The sequence below is a fragment of the Cygnus atratus genome, chromosome 8 (genome assembly GCF_013377495.2).
Source record: "Cygnus atratus isolate AKBS03 ecotype Queensland, Australia chromosome 8, CAtr_DNAZoo_HiC_assembly, whole genome shotgun sequence".
Classification (NCBI taxonomy): Eukaryota; Metazoa; Chordata; class Aves; order Anseriformes; family Anatidae; genus Cygnus; species Cygnus atratus.
The window spans coordinates 7,985,598-8,004,934 of record NC_066369.1 but is presented as its reverse complement, the minus strand read 5'-3'; positions in this window follow the sequence as shown (position 1 = coordinate 8,004,934).

Here is a 19,337-nt window from a genome sequence, read left to right as displayed (position 1 = left end):
AATTGCTCGAAAGGTCACTTAGAATTTGTGAAAGCTAGAAAACCAGTGGAGAGAGACTGAGTTTTGGCAGAGCAGTGATCTGAAATGCACACCATTCTGGGTATTATTTATGCTGTAGATACAGCCCTTTCTCTCTCATCACATTTAGTCCCTACTTCTCATATATTCCTTCATTAAATAATTTTTAATGATATATACATTTTCACTTCATTTATGAGATTTAGATATTTGCCAGTATATGTTCTTATTTCAAAGTAAATTAAACTCTACACATTAAAAAATTTCACTTTATAGACCATTAGAAATCATTTGCAAGACTACTACAGGAGAAGAATAAATAAGAATTAGGATACACAGATGCAGAAAATGTTCAACAAAAATATAATTTGTTCTTCCAGTGCCAAGCCTGGCAAAATCCTCTTTGACTTCACAGCCAGATTTTATGGGTTGCAGACAAAATTCTCATGCAAAATATAAGTAGATTTTAAGTTCTGTGATTTACAATTTGTATTTGCTGGGAAAAACGGGGGAAGTGATTTATATGCTTCACCTCCTTAACTGGGAAGATTAGTTTCCTTTTTTCCAATAGAAAGGATTAAGAAGTAAAAAACATTTGCTTCTGTTGGTAACCATGAGGAAAAAATTAGGCATTTAAGTCTGTTTGGAGGGAACAGGGACAGAGATCAAGCCTGTTGTGAAGCATATTTACCTAGTATGGAGAATGAGATTGGGTAGACCAAGTGTTCTAATACTGGTACGGTTCAGTTATAGGTTCACAGTCATAAAAGAGAAACAGCATCTTTTAATTAAAAATAAATTATACTTTAATTCGTTAAAGGAGGGATTATATCAACATGTTCTGTTAGCACCAGGGTATACGATGAAGATAGTTCTGTAATGGTTTTCCTGGTGGAAGATTTAAATCACTTTCATGTGGCTATTTTTAATAGATTTTTGGAAGATGCTGTTAAAAAATCTGTTCTGTTCCTATATCAGTGTGAATCATTAAATAACACTGAAAGATTTCATTTGGGCAGGTAATACGCAAGAAGCAGTAGCTCTGAATGTTGTGTTCTGTGGTGGAATTACATGTTTTTTTTTTTTTCTATGAAAGACTTGTTTATGTGGATATTTTTTTATAGTAGGTTCATTTTTTGTGTGTGTTAATGTTGCTACAAGATTTTGGATTTATAGATCTGTTAAACACATTATTCTGCAGTGTATGGACATAAAAGGACTTTAAGCCTCTTCTTGAACAAATTGGAACAAACTCATCACATCTTTATAACATAAAATACCAGTGGATTCCAAAATGAAAATTTGAAGAAAACTGCTTAACTATATCTTTTAGAAAAGTGTTGAGTAAACTGAGACTTGCAGTGTAAATGTCAGTGTTATTCAGATCTGGCAAATTAACAGAATTTAGTTTCTGAAGAGTTTGACATGCAACAGCTCTCTCCTAGGTAGGGAGAGGGAACAACATCTGAGAAATGTGTTATAGCTAAAGAATCACCAATTATCATCACTTGTTAGATTGAAGTTTAGTGAGCATGTGACATCAGCTGAGTTTTTTGTCTTTATTCCTCTACTTTGAAATGTAGTTTACAGCATTGATTATTTTAATTTCACTGATAGAATAATAGGTATTGTGTAAGCTACAAAATGCAGCCCTTGTTCTAAATAGCTTATAAAACTCCTATAATTTTTGTTTTGTTTTGTGTTTCCTAACAATAACTTAAATTATATACATCTCTAGCTCTCTACTACATCAGCTTTAAATCTTGCATAATCTTGTAAACCTTTAAGTCTTGTAAAACTTACATTCTTTATCTGGATACATAATGCTTTTGCCCCCAAACCCCAATTAAACTTTTTTTGCAAAGTAGTGAAGTGTTTTGTTAAAATATGGTAATAATACTAGAAGATGTTATTGTATCTAGTATGCAGACTGGTTTGGGGGGTAAGAGATTGTGTATTGGATTGTGTAGTGTAATCTAAGTAGAGAAGAAATAGAAAAAGAATCCTGTGTCACTAATTAAATATTAGACATTACTGGGATGTGTTCATCCACAACCCTTTGTGGAAGCTGTGGAATAAGACTGACCCCAGAAGTCAAGGATTGCAGGCATGGCAGCAGAGCCATTTGCATGGTGAGACCTCCCCACCCCACAGTGACAAATGAGAACATCCTGGAGATGATGCCCCTCTGACTGCTCCACTAAAAAGCTACATTGTGGTCTGGCAAACTGCAGTCCTTTTCTGACACTGTACAAAGTGTAAACTAGGTTATCTACTAAGCTTTTTAACTTTCATCATTATTCCAGTAATTCAAGTAAAAGCTTTGGAATGTTTGAGAAGGTTTACCTGTTACAGAAATACTCCTGGATGTGTCATAGATAGATGTGACATTCATTTCACTTTTTAATTTATGCAATTTCACATTTCATCTTTCTGCATCTTTCTTTTCTCTACTGACCCTAAGACCTTGTCTGCTTACCTTGAGACATATAGAGACAGAAATCTTTTTTCTTAACTAACTTCTCATTTATGAATATTTGCACGTTAAATCTCAGTAGTGTGTTTACGAAACTAATTTACTTAGCATACACTTGTGGTGGATAAAACATTAATTAAGAGCAGTAAAACTGATAGCTTTTCTATTCTGAAGTTTAACAAAATTGGCTCCTGTATCTGTACAATACAGAGATATTTTCTCTGTAATTTCATGGATTAAAAAGTCAGGATAAATCAGAAAAGAGAGGGTGGATTATGGACACTGAATAGGTCCTCTGTATAGTTCCTTAGGTTTCTTTTTCTTTTTTGGGGGAAGAAATTGAAAAAAAAATCAATTTTAAAATTCTGTCTGTCCTGAAAGTGTTATGAATCATTTTTTAGAGAAAAGAAGAAAATACTGTTAGAGAAAGGATAAATCATCTTTTTATGACTTTAGTACACACCTAATACATAGCAGAAATACAGTTTTTATCCATTCCACCCTTTTGCTTTTTATATTTCTTTTCACAATTTTTATTTTGGTGGTGTATTGGTTTGTCTATCTGACATATCTTTTTGAGTTTTTGATTTCTGTTTTGGGAAGGGGAGGAGATTGTATATCATCATTTGAATATGGGGTGAATTTGATGTCATTTAGGATTAGTCAACAAAAAAGGTTTTGTGTTTTTTTTTTTTTTTTCCACCTCCTTTTTGCCCTTATTTCTGTCTTCTCCATGATCTGTTATATTTTCTTTGAAGCTTTTTTTTTCATATTGCCGAAAACGTCTTCTCACAAATAACATTGCTGGATACGAATCGGTGGGGCATTGTCTATTTATTTCCTGTTTCTTTATCAGGAGCATCAGGTATGTTACGAGCAGCTTTACAAGTGCTTGCTTGCTTGCATACTAATCGTTGCAGGAACAACAGAGGGAGAGAGCAAAAACATTTGATTGTTTTTCTGATTTTCCTGCCAGTTCTGTGTAAATAATGACGTTTTTCATATAATAATGACATTATTTAAATAATGACATTTTTATCCTTTGACACAAAGGAATAATTTACCAACTATCCTTTAAACAGGGTTTATCAGAACTAATGGTTTTGTTTTGTTTCAATCAATAAATGCACAGACTCTGCCCAGAATGACAGTTATGTTTAGTTAGCTGAGAATGTTGGTTTATCAAGCTTATGATGCCTGGATGCATTTTCTTAATATAATTGATATTTTAGACAATAACAAAGGCATTAAAGACATGTCAATAATATTCTTTGAGATGTTATAGAAAATCAACTGTAATAGATACTGGGATTTACAACTGTCAGTTGTCTATGTATTGAGTATATTACTTTACATCTTTCTGTTACTGTGGATTACACTCTTTCTACTGTTCACCTGAATTATCACTTCAGTGTTATTCTGACCTTTTGCCACTACTGTAGGCTAATTTAAAATTAACGGGTTTGTGGGGAAGGGTTATTTTTCTATCAATAGCATATTTGGTCATCTCTCAAATTTCTTTCATTGTTCTTGTAAATATCAGGTACAAAAACACAGCTTATAAAATATAGCATTGATAACTAGTAGACAATTTGCCAGCTGTGCAGGTAAATCCAATGGCCTGGCATATTTTGTACTGACATCTCAGAGATCCATTCTGGTCTTATTTTTGTGAAATGGAGAAAGATGATACAAGAAAAAAATTAATCCATGCTGGTTTTGAATTCAGTAATTTAATATATTGCTTTATTTTCGAGGGAAAAAACAAACAACAAAAAGAAACAAAACCTCTTGACCTTATATTTAGTTGTTTATACATCTGGCCATGGAAAGTAACAAGACATATTCTTGGTTGTACTAACCTGATTTTACTGTAGCCTGAGGGCATGCACTCAAACTGTGGTTTAGTAAATGTGTGATAACCAAGTTAAGCCATGATATATAATCCTGAAGAGATGTGCATTCTGCAGTTGTTCAGGGACTGATGTGGGAATCAGATAGTATGTCATAAGTTGCTGCAGCATTGCTCTTAGTTGCTACAGCTAGATTCAATTTATTGTCCACGTTCTTACTTATGTTGCCCATGTCTGCTATTACCAATGATTAACTTAATATCTGTTTGAAACCAATGGAATTTAGAACAACTTTATGAATGGTCTTTAAACCATATGGGTATTATTTAATTTATATTAATACCTCATCATGCAAAGTAATGTCAGATTTAAGGATATTTTTCTGTTTTGTGTAACTTGTCTAAAAATAATACCAGTAATTAGACTGAGGCAAGTTTGAGTACATGCACTTCTTAATTTTGTATGACATTACAAAAGTATCGTTATCCGGAAACCAATGCTAACATTTGAGGACGAACTGCTGAGGAGCATTCTTGAAAGCTGGACTGTTTATGGATCTGTCTAAAACTCATTTGAGACAGATCTCAAGCAGTACTGGTTTAAGATTTAATTTATGAGAATAGTGCAGACGTTTGTTTCATGCTGTCTATTTTAAGAAATGATTTTATTAAGGAGAGATTTTGACTGTCACTGATATTTCAATTTGAAAATTAGTTGTTTTTGCCTATGGAAAATGAAGAGAAACAGCCAAACTGGTTGGTTCTGCCTTTGCCACTTAACACAATAAAATCCTGAAATACAATTTAGTCAAATGATCAAAGGCAAATATAGACGTTGGACTGATAAATCATTGAATTTAACCATTGAGATTAAGGAATTCATGAATGAATTCTTGTGTACAAAATAAATTTCATCAGATATGTGATGTGTCACATAGAGATTCAGTTCAACCTGTTAAAAATACTGAGAATCATACTCTGGAGTTTCTGGAGTTTTATTACTTAGTCACAAAACTGATACAAATTTGTGTGTAGTTAAACACAGCTGTTATTCTTTGGATATATTCAGGATGTTGTTATTTTTTGTTTATTTTAAAATCCTGTTTCAGACAAAAACACATGTAATGACATGAGTATATCTTGAGAGTCTGTGACATTATTTACTTTACCAACTTCTTGCAAAGATGTACCTTACTGTTAATGAGGATGATTTATCTGTTCAGGAACGTGCTGCATGAATAGTGCTTCACAGCTTAGGTTACTATAGTAACACTTCTGTAGTATTAGGCTCATATTCCACCATATCTTATTTTATTTTTCGAGGGCTTGTCTGTGAACATTTTAAAATTAGCTAATCACTTGAAAACACTCGTGGAAGACTTTTTTTTTACCACAATAGTATTTAATGTAGTTGTTATGGCAACAATAGATTTCTCTTGATATTTTACCTATGAAAAGACTGTGGCTGTATCTCAAGTAAATAAGGCAAGAAAAATGTTCATTTACTTGTGTTTCTACAAATATGGCACCATATAACAACAGTGAATTTAACATGAAGTATTAAAAGCACCTAGTGATCGGTTTAAGCTGTATCTTCCTCCTCTTAGGCTTTACAACTAACACAAGCAAAATCTTCAAGAAGATTGATTAAAGTATGTGATGTTACTGTTGTAGGTTTTATGGTGGGATGGTTAACTGATAGGATTTATTTTGAGACACAGTAGTATAATGGACATAAGAATATAGTGAAGTATAATAGCAAAGTGTTGAAAAGCAGAGCTGAAGTTAAAATGAAGTAGCATTGTCCCAGTCTGAGTGTTACTCACTTGGCTGGCACCCTGGAAAACTAAGGCAGAAAACAGTCTGCCCGCGTGAGTTTTCTAATCCAGCTATATACTGTAGACAAGTAAATGGAGCAGGAAGCATTACTATCTTAATTTTGCAGGTAAAAGATATGTATTCCTTATTTTGATCCTCTCTTGGTAGGAAGAAGATTCTAAAAATAAGGAGTTATGAGGTGGCTGGAATTCACAGTAGAGATTCTAGTTAATTCTTCCTTCCATGGGTACCTAGCACCTTATAAAAGTTCTTATTAAAAGTCCTTTTAGGATAAAAATGAGAGAAATGAGTTTGTCAAGGCAAACTCTCAGGTCCTTAGTGCAACGTATCTGCATATATGCACTGCAACACTATATATACACACAATCCTCCATTTGGGTGACTGAAATATAATTACAGCCTGGAATTATGATGAATGATGTATATCTGTCAAGAGAAAAGTGACTATGTAGATAGTTATGTTTTGCCCTTGGATTCATGCATATTATGGCACCGCACAAGTTGGCATGGAGATTTAGCCTCATACTTTTTAGATAGCAGATGTTTTAAATAATTTCTTGACTGACACTTGTGTTGCTCAACTTCACATGCATGGTCCAAATTTCCACTACAATAAAGTATCAGTTAGTGCCCCTTCATGGTTTAAGAAAGTGTTACAGTTTGCAGTCATATTAGGCATTAATTGGATTGTTTTCAATAATGAATAAGCATCTTTTATGTCAAAAAGCAGGTACATACGATTTAATTAAAATGAACAGAACGGCAGTATTAAATACAGTGTAGTATTTCTTAGGCTGAGAAGTATAATAAAATGTTGCCATAATAATTTCTAATGGATATCAGAGTATTGCAAACTAAGCTTTGGATTCCTTGGCCTGGTAATTAATTGTTACTAGTTAATTGAATCTGTGATCTGAAAAAGTCCTGTCTTCACCATCACACAGTCTCTAAATAGATACTGAAATTCTGCTAAAATTTAGCCTCTTGTAGCAGTACAGGAGTCTATTCCTTCTGTCTGCTGAGCAAAGTGGTTATTGAAACTTGCAATAATTCAAGTTTTATAAGACTGTACAAATCTTTTTATTAAAAACAAGCATATGGTTGTGAAAGAACATTTTATATAAAACTAAAAATGTTTCTAGGAAGTAGAAGCAGTAATAGATAGCATTGTGTAAGATAAGAGTAGTTTACTATAAAAACTGTTACTGGTTTGTATTGTTTTTAAATGGACTTTGAATCATTTATTTACCTCATGAAAATATGTTCAAAACTGAAGAACAGAGTAAACATAGTAATTCAGGATAAATCATTCATGGGTAGATCTAGGGTTAGTATGAATTTGTGCAGGGCTGTGATGTCACCTGAGAAGCAACCCCATAAATCTGCTAATTCACTGAACTCACAGGTCACAGGTGTTCCTGAAGGCATTGCTTTGGGTCTTCATAAATTGCTAATTTTGTGTAAACCTTCTCCCAGTTTTGATGCTGCAAATGTGAATACTCAAGAATTGGGATTAGTTATGGAAAATGAACTAGGCTGCTGTTAGGCATTTTTTATTATTATTATTATTTTTATTTTTTAAAGTAACTGTGTACTGAAAGATACAACTCCATGATCTTTCAAGGATACACTACTATTTTCTGATAATAGGATAAATTGAAAATATGAAAATATTGAGACGTCCTGTGACGTGTCTGGTAGGCAAAAGAAGGCATAAACTATTTGGGGCTTAGTTCTGCATGATGCTAGTTTGTTTACCTATAAAACTGTGCCGTCGGTTTCTTCATTAGGACGAAGATGTGCTAGCCTCTGGGATCAAGCACGAGGATCTTGGAGAAATCCTGATATTAATTTTAGTAAAAGTACTTTTTCAGGGTGTATCAGAATGTGACTCTCTGTTAACGTTTAATGGTATTCAGCAAAGCAGACAAACACTTCATCTGTACCTGTTTCTTTGCAAGTTGTACTTTGTTTTATTTTGAAACAATAAGCAATGAAAAAAATCCATTGCTTTCTGGTTTTGCTGAGCAAAAGTCTTTTAGATTTTTTTTTTTTTTGTCCCTTGGATTCTAAGACTTCTGCTAAACTATGTTCCCTACATGGGTCCCAGCCTACAGCAGAATCCATTTTATTCAATGTCAGTGAGTTAGAACCAAAAGGTCACTTGTAGATCATTCTGGGATCCCCACCTCTTGTAATCCCCAAAACCTCATCTCTCTTCCATACAGAAAAAGAACAGGATTGTAATGGATTTTACCATGAACTTTTGTTTTGCTGGAACTGGAGGATGTGACTTAAGTTTATCTGAAATCCTTTCCGGGTATCGATTGCAGTGCAGCCCAGAACTGAGTGGACTACTCAGTTACAGTTGGCTTCTTAGGCTAGTTTTACAACTCATGTTGCATGTTTCTCTCAAAAGTAAGGGATACTTCAAGTCTGTATAAGATATATCTATATACAGATATATCTGTATATCTGTATATACAGATACTTATATCTGTATAAGCTGGGTGGACTCCTTGACAGCCTGAGTTTGAGCAAGCCAATGAAGGCTTAATCCATTAATCCAGAGAACTCCTGCTAGGAATGTCCTTTCACTGTGTGTGGCTTCATGATATTACAGGAAATGTCTGATTTCTAATAAACTGCATTTGAATATAAATTCACTTTTCATATTTGGAGGGAAAAAAACTTTTTTCTTTTTATAGAGAGAATATAAATGTTTAAAGTGCAACATAGTAAGCATTTACATGGCAAACCTTTTTCATGATGATTTGTCATACCAAATATTAAATTAAATTGAGGTGAAGTAGAGTTGCTAATGAATTCTGGACATTGTCCTCTACTCTGGAAGCTGGGAAACACTAATGTAAACTATGTAAGTGCTCAATGAATGTCAGTAACTGACAGCAGCTTATTTAAAAGTGAGAAAAGCTAATTAGGATAACAGGGAAACAAATTGGGCATTCCTAAGTACAAGGACAATGTCAAGTCATCTTCTCTGACTTTATTTTGAGATACTGCTAAGCAACTAGCCGCTTGCTGTTACTGTTTTCCAGTAATGTTTCACTTAAAAATTATTGCCTTCAAGCTCTGAGGCTGTATCACCTCTTTTGCTGAGCAGTGAGACCTCATGTAAACTGAGGTTCCTGTTCTTTAGTGATTGTGCTCTTTAGCAGCAGTACTGTGGCATACAGCACCACACTGCTGCCCAAAGTAGATTCTGCAGTCTCCTCTTTTCTCTACTGTTTCAAACCAGTATTGCATTAATGTGAGTGTTTTCCCCACCCATCCATTGGTTTGTTTGCCAGGCTGTCACAGTGCCTAATTTCCCTATATTACAGGACTGATTCTTTTCCAAAATATGAGAAAATATGTATACAAGGTATTTGTGTCTCAGGTTTCCCAGTTTGCTTCTCATATTTCTAATCCTCTCTGTGAGGATCTGGCATTCCTTTCCAGCCCAGTGAGAAGACTTCTCCAATAAGGCACACTTCTCTTTTTGAGGACCTAGCAAGCAGGTCAGTACATATTGCAGTGACAGAGAGTGAAGCAACTAGGCATTTAGATATAGTTGATTCCACAATATTACCTTCTGAAAGAGAAAGTCTAGTAATTTGGAAAGATGCCTTCAAATTACTGTAGGACAAGCTAGAAGTACTGTTCAGTATAAAGTAAAAGCTTTCATTCCTGTGAAATGGCAGTCAACATTGAACATGAACATGTTTTGTAGATCTGAAAAGTCTCTATAAACATGTTTTCAGTTCAGATTAAATAAAAAGGAAAAAAGAAAAAATGAAAAGTAATTTTCTTTGTACCTGCACAGAGTACTCCTCAGTCAGATTTATATATATAACCATACTGGTTATTTCCAAGGATATCATTGTAAATGCCTCTCTGCATGTCAGAATGCTGAGACGAGAGACATCTTTGGGCTTTAGGTGACTCAAACCGTAGATGCATGCTATCTGACTTCTTTGGCCTGGAGACACAAAGGCTCTCTCTATCAAATATCCTTAATTTGCTAAGAATTCCTTAGGCTTCCAATAGACAGCTCTGAACACTGACTGCCAGCTTTTCTCATCCTTGTTTGTTTACAGTCTTGATTACTGAAGGTTCTCCTGCTTAGCTCAGACTGCACTGCACCACAGAAAAAAAACTTACATTCCCTTTATCTGACTATGAAAAAGCAAAAATCTGCTATTTTATTCAGGTTAATGCCAGTATGGGCCACGCCACTGGCAGTGTAATCACTATCTATATATCCCCCTCACCTGTGTCCTGTGTGTCTGATCAAGAGCTCATGTGGCTACAATATAATTAAATCAGTCCACTGATCTGTCTGACATCTGCAAGGGGTTTACAATTGCCCATTAGGAATGTAGCCCACAATTAGATTGGATTAAATTTAATGTGAAGCTGTACTCTTGGTCTATGATGTAGCAATGTATTCTGCCTCAACAAGCAGAATAATTTGCTTGACTGTGCAATAAGTGAAATTTACAGGTGCTGATCTGTAGGTAAGACTTATAGTCTTCATGTTTTGTGTTAGCTGCAAGTTTAATCAAATTTATGTGCATATAGCTTGTTCAAGATAAATACAGAAGTTCCTAGGGAACTAGATACTGACAAATTTTCACAATGATGACTTTTGCTGTTAGAGTATGTATTAAGATATGAGGAAAAATATATCATGTATAGAAAACCTACCTCTGTATTCTTTGTTCTGTTCCTTCAGTGCAGAATTGTCGTAAAGTACCAGCTAGTAGGACTGTGAAGAAAAAGAATATTTTGAACAAATACATTGTTTAAAGATAGCTGAAATCAGTATGACTCAACTTATTGTTTCTTCACTTAAAAATAAAAAAAGTGTTAAGACTTCTGCTGTTTTGGCAGATGGAGTTGGTGAAAATAAAAGTTTCCTTGATTATGTATTTGACTATTATATCCAATTTATCATTAAAGATTATATGATTTTCTTGGAAAACCACATCAGACAGCTGTGAGAGAAACTCTCATGTAAATCTTGAGAAGACTTTGTTTATGAAACAAAATACTTGTATACAATGATTGCCACTCAAAAAAAAAAAAAATCAAACTGAACAAAAACAAAACAAAAACACCAAAAACTGAAGAACATGGAAAATTCTGGAGTTAGCAATTATTGGCAGTTTGAACAGATACACATCCTGAAAGCATGGACTCTTGTCTGTCTACAAGAATGGTGCTTTCAAAATAGTTTGCAAGTCTTGCATTAACACATTTTTAGTACCTTTGCTTATGGTCAGAGGAGAAAGTAATACAGGAACTGTTTTCAAAACTGATTCGGAAGTGGACAGTAATAAATAAATCTCTGCATTGCAGGACCGTGATGTGGTGCAGTGGTAAAATATGTAGTGATTTTTCCCTTCTTTTTTTTTTCCTTTTTTTTTTTTTTCTTCTTTTCCTGAACAAGTTTGCTGTCTTACTGTGTACAAGCTTGATTCTACAGCAGGGAAGAGAGCAGTGAGGCAGCTTTTGAGTTGCTTCACCATCTGTTTCTCAGCTCTTTGTTCAAAATCCCTGATCAGAAGCTTATAAACCATATTGTCTTCTGGACACAGGTGAGGATACTGAGGCCTTTTCTGTTATGCTACTTGTTTTTTGTGCTTCCAGTTTGTTTCCATATTTATCATTGAATTAATCCTCAGCAGAAGCAGAAATATTGGTGTATGACTGGATCAGAAAGAATAAAGGTTGCTTGAGCTCTAACTGAAAAAAGTTTATGTATATTTGTTTTAAATTCTCACTAAGGTCAGTGGTGTCATATAGTACATTTAATGAATAAAAGTGCTTGCACTCATTAAAAACATTAATATTTAAACTGTGATCAATCTCAAAAAAAAAAAAAAAAAAAGAGTGACCTGCTGACAAACAAAAATTTTTAAACTTTCTTTTGTAATAACTTACCAACTTTGGCTTAATTGTTTGCTTTACATTTTCAGAAATTTCTTTAGGAGTTCTTTAATATTTTCAGATTTTTTTTTTTTTTACTTACTCTAGACCACAATTAATTTTTTATTTTATTTTTTTTTCAGTTCAAATTAAAATACTACATAAACAGCTTTTGTGGCTTGTTCTATGCTATGTCGTTATCTAACACTTGTGCTTGTTTTGTGCTGTGTACACTTAAAACTGCTGCTTAGGTGTCTTCCCTAGATTTTACAACATTATCTATAAGGGGATGTGTAAACACAGGCCAATGCTCTAGTACAAAACATGAAGAAGATGAAAGTGAACAAAATCATACCACAAAGTATTTCATTGGATAGTCTGAAGAAGAATAGAAGTTTTCAAAGGCACGGATGATGAGAACCTTTAGAGACTCTTTACCAGTTACTGTAGGTTAGATGGAGTATGATTTTGTGGAAAAATTTGCACTGATCTGTTGCAGGGTTCTGATGTCTTTGTAATGCTGATTTCCAAAACACAGGAAAGAGAAGAATGATATCAGGATGTTTTAAAAGGGCTAGAGAGACCATTTTGCTTGTAGTCAGGCACAATATTCACTATTGCAGAAAGATATTCTGTATTTTTCAGCAAGATTTCTACTTATGAACCTGCGTTACATAAGAAATGATGAAATGTAGGAGGTATTTCTCTTCTGTCCTTCTTGGCTTTTCCTTGAGTATAAGTCACGTTTATTGTATTTTCACCCTGTGTCTTGAGAACTGAGGCATAAATTCAGCTGACTACACTATCCTTCAAAATCCTGTGAAAGGAGATGTAAAATAAATGCAGATGTCATTGGCACATCAAGAGATATTAGAGATGGAAAGCTGGCATGCTTTGTACAGTGGAGAATGCCATGGAAATAATCAGTTTGTCTGATAAAGTATATAAACGAGAGGAAATTAAACACAAAGCTATTCAACATGATGGACCTTATCGAAATCTCAGGTTGACATTTGGCAAGATATTTTGGGAGATATTTTGCAAAATAAACTAGTAAACAAGCAGCACAGAAGTCTAAGGGCTATTGAGGATGTATCAGTTTATTTGTTGGGGGTGGGTGTGTGGGGTGGCAAGAGGATGAGAAGAATCTCTGACAAACCGACAACATGCAATAATATATGTTGCGTTGAACCTTTTTATTCTGTTCTGCTGTAGTATTAGGTTGAGTGAGCTTTGCTGTTATTAGCATATGCTAGTTATTTCATTAACTGACTTTGTTAAATGCCTTGAGACATCCTGTATCGCTTAATGAAGTCAAACATGGCAAACCCCTCTTATAGCTGTATAAAGCAAGCGTAGTTAAGATAAATATTTGCATACTGTAATTGTTTGAGGACATTAGAACCAAGAGCGTTTGGAAGAACAGACCCTACTGGTAATTGGTCCTGAGATCTGAATTGCAGCTCTGAGTCTGAAGCAGTGCATAGCCTTATGAGAAGTAAAGAAAAATAGCATAACCTTATGAGAAGTAAGGAAAAATAGAAATATGATTGGTTTTATAGTCTTCTGCATATATAACATTCAACTTTGTTTAATACTAATATTTTTAAGCTGCCATTTGTGGATTTAGTTGACTGAGTTCTATGAATATTAGTGAGTCATGCACCTAAATCTACTTAAAATATCTAAGCTTTTATTTACTATTCATCTATTTAGAATAAAGTCTAGAAAGAACATCAGGATCACATCCAGATTGGGTCAGTTCAGCATTCAGTTCTTCCAGTATAGATGGAATAAATTTCCCGTGGTTTACCTAAGAACAAGTTAATTGACATACTTGCATTCTTAACACGTGGTGCATGCATAATATCAGCAGAATAGAAGCAGAACACGTGCACACATAGCTTACTGACCATGTGCTCTCTGTAGATGAACTCTAAACAGCTTTTCTTTTCATTTTATGCATTAAAAATGATTTGGAACAACAGAATACAAGCATATAGAACTAGAAGTCCCCAGAGTATACAGGAAACTATTTTGAGACTATCTAGCTAATCTTACATACATAGTGTTTTTTGCCATATGACTTTCTATATAAAGAATTTTGAGGAGCTGGTATGGCATAGGTGGTACTTACATAAGAGAAATTCTGTAACAGAACTACTAGTGAATCAGAGAGGGAACAGGAAATGTGTACGAGCAAAACTGCAAAACATTATCACCCTACTAGAAGATATGTTTTCATAGCAATTGTTTAGCGTGAGGAGACATCCTTAGAAAGATAGATCTATATTTCAATTCTAATATTTCTTCCTTACAGTCACATTTATAATAGAAAAATAAATGCAGTAATACATTAGCGGGCCTCAAAATAAAACATAATGAAAAAGCAAGTTAGAAAAATGGACTGTTTTATCACAAATGATCAGATTTTCTCCAATTTTTCAGTCTGGCTCAGTTGTAAGAGTTAGGTTTTGCCTCCAGAAATAGAATTCTGAATAATTAGAGTCAATCCTCAATTCTCTCTCAAGGCTCCTTGGTTAGCTCGCTTGGGTGAATTCACCCCAATGAAAAGAGAACAATAATTATTTCCTCATAAAATCTTTCTTTAAAGGTCACTGATGACTTAGAAGTTGAACATGGACCCTGCTGGCCTTCTATATAGGTACACTTCGTCCAAAGAGCGGTGATAAAATGCTCTCAAATGAGAGGGCTGAGAGCTACATCGAACTCAACTTTGGTTAAAAAAAAAAACAATTTGATGTAAGAAAATCATTGATCTAGGATTACAGCTTTCCTAAGGTGGCATTCTGCACAAGCTTAGTTTATATATCTAAATCTGTACTTGAAAGGGAATGGCTCATTTTGAGAAAACTGTGAAGAAACAGAATTGCTGGGTTGGTGATATGAAAAAGATAAGGTATGGAGAACTCTTTACATTGTTAATCTTTAAAGATTTTACTTGGGACAAGTTCTTATTGCTGTTCAGACGACACCCAATAGAGTTGTTGCTAAACATTATTTCTATATGTTATCTTTCTCTGACTTCTTGCCCTTGCAGAAAGTTGTGTCAGATAAGAATAATCTTGTGGCAAACTTAATGTTTAGCCTATAATTGTTATTGTACAAAATTTGACATAAAAATTGGTATAGAAGAGCCTATCTAGTTGTGTTGAACTTTTTAGAGAATTTATATTAGAAGCTACATTTCCAGAAACAAGGATAATCTTTGCATTTCAACTTTACAGCCTTACAGCTGCTCTACAGCAGTGCCTTGCAGTTTGAAGTGAATCTCATTCTTCACATTTCATTTGATAAATGTGAATAGTGCATATGTTTCTCATTCTGTGACTGAATTGTTGAACACTTCTTAAGTAATTTCTATGTCAGACCACCTCTTAATTCAACTGTCACTGCCAACTACCCACTGACAAAGTGGCTTGCTTCCATTTGCAATAGTTTTTGCTACATATTTTTGCCTTGTTCCTTTATGTTGGCTGCTTATCTGCTATGACTAAATCTTGTTTCATTCCTTGGCAATCTCTGGTTATCTTCCATGGTCTCCATTCTTCAACAAAGTTTCTAACAGTAGTGGATAGAATGAAGTCATTTAGGTCATGTTCCTCCCTTTTTGTTTATCACTATTTTTACATTTGCCCTCTGATCTTGCATTGATCATTTTTATAGGATCTATTTTTGTTTGGTTTGTTGGTATTTAAAAAAATGAATACCTTTTCTTGTGTTGTTTTCTTGTTTTTAAGATCCTTTTGTGATTTACTGATGTATTTTCTAAGGCAGAGAATTTTGAATGAAATCAAACTTGAACTAGTTATTGCAATGTTAGTCTTCCGTCTTTCACAAGGTTACTGTTATTTTTTGGGTTTATATTTTTGTTCTCACTTCTTTGTTTACCTGCCTTTCCTGCCAATATCAACCTGTCTACATGGTAAAGATACCTTTGACTCAGAGCTACATTCAGATCCTGCCCTTTTGTACAGTGTTTCACAGTGCAATCTTTCTTTTCTCCTATACTGTGAAATATTTCTGTGTAAGCTGTTTTCTTTCTTTTAAAGCTGTAACCATCTCTGTTGGATAATTGGGTTTGCTATTCTGCAATCAGTGAAAGTAAATTCAAGTCAGAATTTTCATCCACTCTCATACGTCAGCACAGTCCTGCAGATTCTTCCTCTTGCCTCCACGTATAATGCACTTAATGAACTCAGTCATAAAGTCATTGTCTTGCTGACCTCAACTGTGTAGCATAGTGCTTGTTATCTAAAAAGGCCTTCTTAGTCTTGAGGGTGCTCTAAAGCAAAACTTAAAGTAAACCTGTTCTTACGTCTAATGTTTTCTTGACATTATTTTTTGCTAGCCTTTTTTTCTGGAAGTTATATAGCAAACATGCTTCAATATGCCAAAAGTCATTTCTGGCCAGTATGGTGGAGCGCCGGTAAATATTTGTCCAATTTACAGCTTTGCTACTGCCATACATGACACCATTTTCTGGTGCAGAGATGAAGCTTCTGATGTATTCACATGACCCCAACCAAGTTACAGGTTATCAGCTGAGGCATGTTAACCCTACCCCATATGTCTATTCCTTGCTCAGTGCCAATACAAAAGAAATTGGATTTACTTAAATCATCAAGAACAATACATGGTAATGATCACAAGAACTTTCTGCAGCAGCAGCGAATTAATCTTTCATCAACTTTGAAGTTAACCCTGCTTTGACAAGAGGCTGCACAGGATGATCTCCACATGCCCCTTCTAATCTAAATTCTTCTATCATTCTATCTAATGCTTTGAGTATTTTTCATTTAGAAATTCAGAAGATACAACCACCAAAGAGAACAAAAATGACTTTTAATTGTAGAATGGATTAGATACAGTTTTCATGCTTAAATTTATTCATTTAAATTAGAAGTTTTCATCTATTCATTAGTCATTTTTCCTATGACATTCTTCAAAGAAGAATGCTTGCTTTTTCACAGGTATTAAACCTGTAAAGAAATATGGACTACATATAAACTTAACTACCTGCTTGAAGGTTTTTTTTTATGTAGCTCATAAAATAATATTTTTTTTTTCTGCAAATTATTCTTATCTGATGCCCTCAATATATATATAATTTCAGAAATAATCCCTATAGGCTAGTGCTTGTCATTATTTTTGACATAAGTTTGTCTCTCTTTGGGCACGTCCTGTTCAAGTGTCATGAGGAAAGAAAAAAGTCTGGCATCTGCCAGACTGTTCCCATTAAGACAAAGTGATCAATTTTGTTATGATGCTTCAACCTTAGGAGAATTTATTCAGGTGGGTTGAATTATATCTTGATTGAGATACACTGATATGATTTGGGTTTTGAACTGAATTCCATTCATGGTAAATAAAATAATTTCTGTTAGGCCACTGTAGTGGTGGATACTATTTTGACAAGCTTAGCATTAGTGACAAAAAAGCTGTAGAAAGATCCATATAAATTGCAGTTTCAGGGAGGCACTACGTTACTGACTGGCAACTGGCATTTAGGATTTTTCCCTAGAATATTATTTTAAAGAATGATGCTCTAAACTGGAATGAGAAGTATTGAATTAGGATTAGCTGAAATCCTTTCATCTAACAGTGATTACTCTGTCACTCAAGTGGACATTGCCTTATCTAAGATTCTATGCTTAGGTAAGGTAGGCAAGAATTTTGCTGGTAATAAACGGTGTCTATACAATATGGGGAGAACAAGGGAGAATGATTTCCCATCATCCAGATTGTTGCATCACTGTCAAGTGTTAAATTCTGAGCAATGCCATTCTGTTACTGGCTGTCAGCTGTGCTGATAGCTGCTCTTGGTGCTCCCAAATCCAGGCAGTTTTTCCACCTGCCTAAAAGTCCATACCTTTCTCATTCGGTACAAGAACGCTGTGAGCACTACATTAATGTATGGTGGGGGAAAGGAGGAGTTTGTTTTCAGTAATACAATCTTATTACTGATATATTTTTGACATGGGTTTATTTCAATTACAATTATTTTTCTCAAGTTAAAAATAAATACTGTACTGAAATGAGGAGTTAAAAAGCAGGTGCATTGACTTCTATCCACTTTAGAAAAGAAAGTTTCAATAAAATTACCTCATATCTGTTTAAATAATAGGTTTTCCGTTATTTATGAAATGATACATAAATTACCCCTAAAATCCTACCATAAATCTTACCCTTAAAATGCAATCATACAAACATAAAATGACTAAAATCTGTAAAAATTTTCAAAATAAATTTTACATTAGGTATGTATATAAGTTCAGTCATTTTTGCAGGAAGAGATATATTTCTAAAATCACAATATCTATTGCAATTTACATAATTAAACAAGAGATTAAAATATTTTTAAAAAGTCTTACTATAATTTTTCCTTGCTTTTGCAGTCACTGAAGGAGGAGACTAATGCCGTATAGGAGCAAAGCACTTTAATAGGATGATGATGTTCTTATTTTTTAAGATATGATGCAACTGAGATGAAATTGCAATAATTTTTTTTTTCCCCCCGTGTGAAGGGCTAACAATATAGGTAACAAGAAAATACCTAGTTTGATAAAATCTCTGTTGCAGACTGAGCAAATTGTCTGTTCAGTGGTACTATGTCTTCCGTTAGAATAATATAGTGTTATAGCTGGAGATGGAGAGTTAGAAAAAAAACATCTCTAGCATAAATCACTAAGAATTCTCATAAATATGGATATTATTTAAAATGAGAAGCCAAGGTGATGTTTGTTGCTTCTACTTTTAAATCCTCTCATGTTTGTTGTAAAGATTCTGTGTTTTCATCTATAGTCTTAGCAGCATTTAAGTTGTGAGATTTTTAAAGGGTAAAAAGAATGTTACGCTTTTGTCTAGTAGTAACCTGGAAATCCTGTTCTGTAAATTCAGTTTAATTTGTTTCATATAAAGGGTTTAGCTGAAATGCCACCTTTTCTGTCCCCTTTGTAAGCCAGCACCCAGGGTTTAATATGGGGGGCTGAAAACCCCGGTAAAGCTTGTACTGTATAATATTTCCTGGCTAAAATTTTCTCAGTATATAAAACCTGAGCATGAAAAATATTCTCCAACAACATACGTGATCAAATTTGTACCAGTCAGGAAAGAGCCATAAGTTGTATATGAATGAAGTCTCCACTTTAGGTCTTCTGCAGTTAATCCCATTATGTGCATAACGAATACCTAAAT